The sequence below is a fragment of the Chlorocebus sabaeus genome, chromosome 21 (assembly GCF_047675955.1).
Source record: "Chlorocebus sabaeus isolate Y175 chromosome 21, mChlSab1.0.hap1, whole genome shotgun sequence".
Taxonomy (NCBI): Eukaryota; Metazoa; Chordata; class Mammalia; order Primates; family Cercopithecidae; genus Chlorocebus; species Chlorocebus sabaeus.
In genome coordinates, this window is record NC_132924.1 from 70,360,896 (window position 1) to 70,367,961 (window position 7,066).

Sequence of the window (7,066 nt, forward strand, 5' to 3'; positions counted from 1 at the left end):
CATGGTTCTATTATAAACTGATCTTTCCCCTTTTGTGCTTAACTCTGGAAGAAACATATGAGATTTCACCAAGTAAGATTTTAACCTGAAAATGCAAAAATCCATATATAAAAATAAAAATTTCCACCATGATATAGGAAATAAAAATCAGTAATGATCAAGAAAATATTTGTAACTACTAAAATACAAGAAAGAGTTTAAAAATACTTGGAAGATCTGATAGAAAATTACAGAATAGCCCTCCTGGCGAGGTCACCGGTGTGGGCTATGGCTGCCACTTCCTTATGTCAATGCTGCTCCCTCCGCCCTCACCCCTTCCACCTTGCGGCAGTTCGAAATGAAGCTGTTGTCATTTCTGGAAGGAAACTGGCCCAGCGATCAAGCAGGAAGTGCAGCAGGAGGTGGAAGAGTGGGTGGCATCAGGTAACAAACGGCCACACCTGAGCATGATCCTGGTCAGTGAGAATCCTGCAAGTCACTCCTATGTCCTCAACAAAACCAGGGCAGCTGCAGAGGTGGGAATTAACGGTGAGATGATTATGAAACCAGCTTCAATTTCAGAGGAAGAATTGTTTAATTTAATCAATAAACTTTATAATAATGTAGATGACCTCCTTTTTCAGCTGCCTCTTCCAGAGCATATTGATCAGAGAAAAATCTGTAATGCTTTTCTCCAGACAAGGATGTTGATGACTTTCATGTAATTAACATAGGGCGAATGTGTTTGCCCAGTATTCCATGTTACCGGCTACCTTATGGTGTGTGCGGGAAATAATTAAGTAAACTGGCATTGCCACCCTAGGGAAGAATGTGGTTGTGGTCGGAAGGTCAAAAAATGTTGAAATGCCCATTGCAATGTTACTGCACACAGATGGGACACATGATGGTCCTGGAGGTGATGCCACTGTTACAATATCTCATTGATATATTCCCAAAGAGCAGCTGAAGAAACATACAACTCCTGCAGATACTGTGATAACTGCTACAGGCATTCCAAATCTCACCACAGTAGATATGATCCAGGAAGGAGCAGCCGTCATTAATGTGGGAAAAAATAGAGTTCATGATCCCATAACTGCAAACCCAAGTTAGTTGGAGATGTGGATTTTGACGGAGTCAGACAAAAAGCTGGTTATATCACTCCAGTTCCTGGAGGTATTGGCCCCATAACAGCGGCGATGCTATTGAAGAACACCACTATTACTGCAAAAAAAAAAGTGCTGAGGCGTGAAGAACGAGAAGTGTTGAAGTCTAAAGAGCTTGGAGTTACCACTAATTAACTATTTTGTCTTCCATGTCACAATCAGCATTCCAAGCCAGCTCAAGAAGCAAAGCAGGCCAATAGAAATGCATTATTTTTAATTTATTCTACTGCAATTGTTTAAAATGATGCTTTGTGTTTATTGAAAGCTTAAATGAGTAGGTGTTTGTGCACACAGCTCTGCAGTACCTCACCAGGGAACATTACAGTATCATGCAGGGTCATGTGATCTAGCCAAGAGCAGCCATTAACCTACTGATTAACATGGGAGACATTGTCATGTTGAGAATGGATGCTTAACTTTGTCAAGCACCTCAGTTAAACATTTGCCTTTTCTAGAATTGCATTTCCCAAGTGCTATTCCCATAAGAGTTGATACTCATTTTAGGTACTAAACCTTTGAGTTCAACTGATCAAAGGAAAAGTATTGCTAGATAAAATTAAGGAAAAGGTGAAAAAGAAAAAAATGGTAGTAATTGAGTAGAAAAAATTAATTTATATATGTATTGATTGGTAACCAGATTTATCTAAGTAGAACTGAATTGGCTAGGAAAGAAGAAAACCTACATGTTAATCATTTTCCTAAGCTGTCTTTTGAAACTTAGTCAGTCATTGGGAAACTGTTTAGAATTGTTCATTCTATTAGGCCTTATTTTATGTATGTTACCCTTCAGTAAGTTCTTCCCATTTTAGTTTTCTAGCATTTAAAGGCTTATTTTAAACAGTATTTATGTGTCTTGTCATATTGTTAAATTTTTGTATTGTATAGTTTCTTTGATGTATCTTAAAACCTATTTTTGAAAAACAAACTTGGCTTGTTAATCATTTGGGCAGCTTGGGTAAGTATGCAACTTAATTTTCCACCAAAGAATTGTCAGCAGCTGCCTGCTTTTCTGTGATGTACCCTTTTGACTTTTCCAGAAAATGTTTAAGAGTTTGTGTTAATATTGAATTTAATCAGACTTTCCGATTAAAGTTACTATCTTTTTCTTTTTTAATAAAACACATCTGTCTGGTGTGGTTTAAAAAAAAAAGAAAATTACAAAATAAAATAGTTTCATTGCTTTAAGCATTTAAGTCTGAAACCTTTTTTTCCTCAGCAAAATGTTTAAATGATACTAACTGAAATCCTTTTGGCAGAAATAAGTTTTGCTAAAAAACACATCTTAGATTTTGTTTATTTTGAAATATGTATATTGATAACTGTGAGGTAATGCATGTTAGTTAGCCAAATGTAGTAATTCCACAATGTATATATACTTCAAAACATCATGTTGTATATGATAAATATATATAATTTTATCTGTCGATGTAAAAAATAAATTCCCCTGAAACCAGACAAGCATATAACAAAAATAGCAAACTATAGGACAATATCCATGATGAACGTCAACAAAATACTAGCAAAGTAAATTCAACAGCACATCAAAAAGACCATTCATTAGGTTAAAGAGGGATTTATCCTAGGGATGCAAAGGTGGCTCAACATTACATTACATTAATAGAATGAAGTACAAAAATCATATGATCATCTCCATAGACACAGGAAAAGCATTCGATAAAATTCAACATGACTTCATGGTAAAAATTCTTAACAAAGTATATATAGAAGGAACATATCTCAACATAATAAAGGCCATATATGACAAACCCATAGTTAACATAATACTGAACAGGGAAAAGTTAAAAGTTTTTTCTCTAAAATTGGGAAGAAGACAAGGTTGCCTACTTTTACCACTTTTTTTTTTTTTTTTTTTTTTTTGAGACGGAGTCTCGCTCTGTTACCCAGGCTGGAGTGCAGTGGCCGGATCTCAGCTCACTGCAAGCTCCTGGAACTCGTAGACAGAGCAGTTAGGCAAGAGAAGGAAATAGCATCCAAATTGAAAAGGAGCAAGTAAAAGTGTTCCAGTTTGCAGATGACATGATCTTATATATAGAAAACCCTACAGACTCCACCAAGAGACTGTTAGAACTAATGAACAAATTCAGTACAGTTGCAGAATATAAAATCAGCATACGAAAATCAGTAGTATTTCTATATGCAACAGTAAAATATATGAAAAAGAAATCCCATTTACAATAGCTACAATAAAATAAAATACCCAGGAATAAATTTAACCAAAGAAATGAAGTATCTCTACAATGAAAAGAATAAAGAATTGATAAGGGAAATTGAAGAAGGTGTTAATAAATGGAAAGATATCCTGTGCTCATGGATTAGAAGAATTAATATTGTTAAAATGTCTACCCTACCCAAGCAATCTGCAGATAAAATACAATCCCTATCAAAATCCCAATGACATTCTTCACAGAAAAGCAATCCTAAACTTTGGGGGAAAAAAAGACATTTTGAATATTATATTATTCAGATTATTCAGAAAGGGAAATAAGGCAAATATATTATCTCTGGGGTATTGTCTAGGTTGGTCTATTTTTTCTGAAATTTCATTAATGAGTGTCATCTGTGAAGTGTGACATTAACATATCATGTATTAAAATTATTTTAAAATGTATTCCTTATCTCGTGTATATGTATATATTTTACTTTTTTGCTTTTGATTCTAAGACAAATTTATTTTTCCTCAATCATACAAATTAGTAGATGACAAAATAATCTCAAAAACCGACAATATTATTATAAATGAACCTTTTAATTTTCCCTAAGAATAAGTACCAATTTTGTGCTATGACGATGACTATCCATCAGATTATTGTATGTATCTCTGCTATGAGTTAGAATTCAATAATTGTACCTTCTGAAAATTAAATTTGCGGGGGAATGTAACAGGTTTCAGGATTTTTATTTAACATTTAACCTTAAACTGAACATTTAACCTTAAGAAAAATTAGATTTCAGAACTTTATCTCACTTGAAATCACCTCAAATAAAAAGATACAAGAATGAAGGGAAAAGCAAAAATGAGCTGCTGATACAGGGAAAATTTTGCTGCCAGGAAAATCAGTTCCTGCCTGAGGCCCATCTTGACTTCATTCATAACAAAGGTGTGTAAATAAATGCTTATTTCAATGCTTTGTTAGTCGGTCTTTATACATTATGTTTTATTTAATAGAGAATGATTAATGCTTTTCTTATAGTTATAAATGAATATATTGTCTTAGATTTGTTTAGTGTTGATAAGCATGTTGCTATGTTGCATCAGCATTTCTTAACCGTTTGGGGGAACCATTCCAGAAACTTAGTTAAAGCAATGAACTCCTTCTCCCAGTAAAACACATGTACACAAATTAACATAAATTTTGCACAGGGTTTTGAGGTGTTACTGACACCTTATGCTCCTTTAGGGAAATCCTTTCTTAGAATTCAGTACAGGACCTGTTTAAAACCATTCTGCTTCTACATTTTTCGCATAATGACAAAGGAATCTGTAAGAGTGTGGCAAGATTATTTTTCTACAAGGCACATCTATAACAGAAATGTTATCCATTATACTGATGTTCTTGCCAGCAAAATGATGTTGGTGAGAGTTACTCATTCATTCTTGATGAATATATATATTTACCTATAACTATATCTTTTTACTATAGTTCAGTTCATTCTTACCATTCCAAATTAATGGAAGTTAGTAATTCTGTAATTATCCAAAATAATACATTATTCACAAAGCACATATTCCTAATCATATTTTAATTATTTTTAATATTCCCTAACGTGCATTTATCAGCATCTATTACCCTAAAAGACACAAAAACCCAGAAATGTGTTAATGATGGAAAAAAATTCTCATACATAATAGGATGATGAATGGAAATTTTTTGTTTCCCAGAATTAGTGATTAGAACTCAAAGCTGTGAACAAAGAGCTTCTAAGCACCCACTTTCTAAAGAGATACTGCAAAAATGGAGGTCAGAAGCCTCCTTGCAGGATTTATTAAACAGGGTCATAATCAGTCCTAGAAAGCAACAGAGTGGTTAATAGCACAAGTACTCTGCTATTGAATCAGCCTGGTTCAAATGCTGTTCTGGCCACATTAGCTATGTAACCATGAACACGTAACTTCATCTCCCTGTCCCTCAGTAAAATGAGAATAATAACTATAAAAATAGTGTTTATAACAGTTGTATTTAATTCATGGCAAATGTTCAATGGTGCTTATATCGGCATTTTGTAAGTCTTGGTATTTTCTGTGCTTTTTTTTTTTTTTAAATACACTCCATAGGTTGATTATGCAGATTAAATGCCAACATAGATGTAAATAAATAGAAATATGCCTGGGCCCTGGTATGTATTTAATAAATGTATTATATTTTATTGTTATTTTGCTCATAGTTAGTCCAATCATCCTCTCAAATCTGTGTATGTGCATGTGTGTGTATAGAAAACTGGGGACTAGAAGAGACACACTCAAAGGGATGGGTGTGGTGAGCCCCAGTGGAAAGGAAAGTGTGTTCTTTGATGAGGGTAATTCCCTATTCCCAAGGTGCTTCCTCCATCTCCTAAGTAAAGTGAGGGGGAAACTCCATTAGAATCTGTCAGCTACTAATGCTCTCTGTAAGAAGGAGCAGGGGCTCCACTCCCTTACTAGTTGCCAGTTTAGCAACAGACATACTGACACACCATATCACCAGTATTCCTCCCCATCACATTTAATGTCAGTTCATCCTTTAGATATTGCCTCAAGTGTCACTTCTATAGCTCGCTTTCCTTAACCCTCAAACCAGATAAATTCTCCTGTAACAGCATAACACATGCTTCTCTTTATCAAACTGATGAGTTGAGATTTTTATAGTTATTTAGGGTTGATTTGTTTAATGATTACTTAAATCCTACTAGGATATAGGTTCATTAAGACAAAGATTGTGTTTTTATACCTCACTCCAGTGCCTAGCACAATGATTGTCCCATGGTTCAGTACTCAATATATATTCTGAGTACTGACATGACATATCATTGGGTTCCATACTCAGTGATGCAAATTGGGGGAGAGAGTCATCAATGTTCAGTTGAAATTGAATAGTGTTGAAGAGATTCACATGATACTAAAGAAACAGAAATGCTAGATTAGTTTAAGTGAGAAAGAGATCAATTCTTGTTGGATAATCATAGGAGGTTTATCATATTAGAGGAGAATAAAAATAAGAGTTTGAAGGAAGATAAATTTTAATAAACAAGTTAGTGAGGAGAGAAATGTAAGAAAACTTACGTGTGCTGCTAAATATACTGGATTAAGAGTAAATGAATTTGAGGAAAGCTGAATGAATTTATAGAAATATAAATGATGCTTCTATAATTGTAAGGTATTTATCGTTATATAGATCAATTAATATCATGCTGATTATCTGGATACTTTCCACAAAGAGTGGATAAGGACTGAAGTTTTTAAGTAGAGAAGGACAATGAGATACACATCAGACAAGGTTTAGTGCAGAAAACTAAAACTACTTTAGGTATTTTGGCCAGAAAGTGATTTACAACATTGGGTAATTTAAAAAATGGTTGCAACAAAGAAGCTAAGAACCTTGAAAAAAGTTTACAGGAACTGCTAACTAGAATAACCAGCCTAGAGAAGAACACAAGCACTATGTGAAAACACCAAAACTATGAGTGATTGGTATACCTGAAAGTGACAGGGAGAATGGAACCAAATTGAAAAACACACTTCAGGATATTATCTAGGAGACCTTACCCAACCTAGCAAGACAGGCCAACATTCAGATTTAGGAAATACAGAGAACATCACTAAGATATTCCTCAAGAAGAGCAACCCCAAGACTCATAATCATCAGATTCACCAAGGTTGAAACAAAGGAAAAAATATTAAGGGCAGCCAGAGAGAAAGGTCAGGT

The 7,066-nt window shown here is 34.3% G+C and overlaps 1 pseudogene; it reads left to right on the forward strand.

Moving 5' to 3' along the window:
• The first annotated feature begins 539 nt into the window (after window positions 1-539).
• LOC103226638 (bifunctional methylenetetrahydrofolate dehydrogenase/cyclohydrolase, mitochondrial pseudogene) lies at window positions 540-1,280 on the forward strand (annotated as a pseudogene).
• The last annotated feature ends 5,786 nt before the right edge of the window (window positions 1,281-7,066 follow it).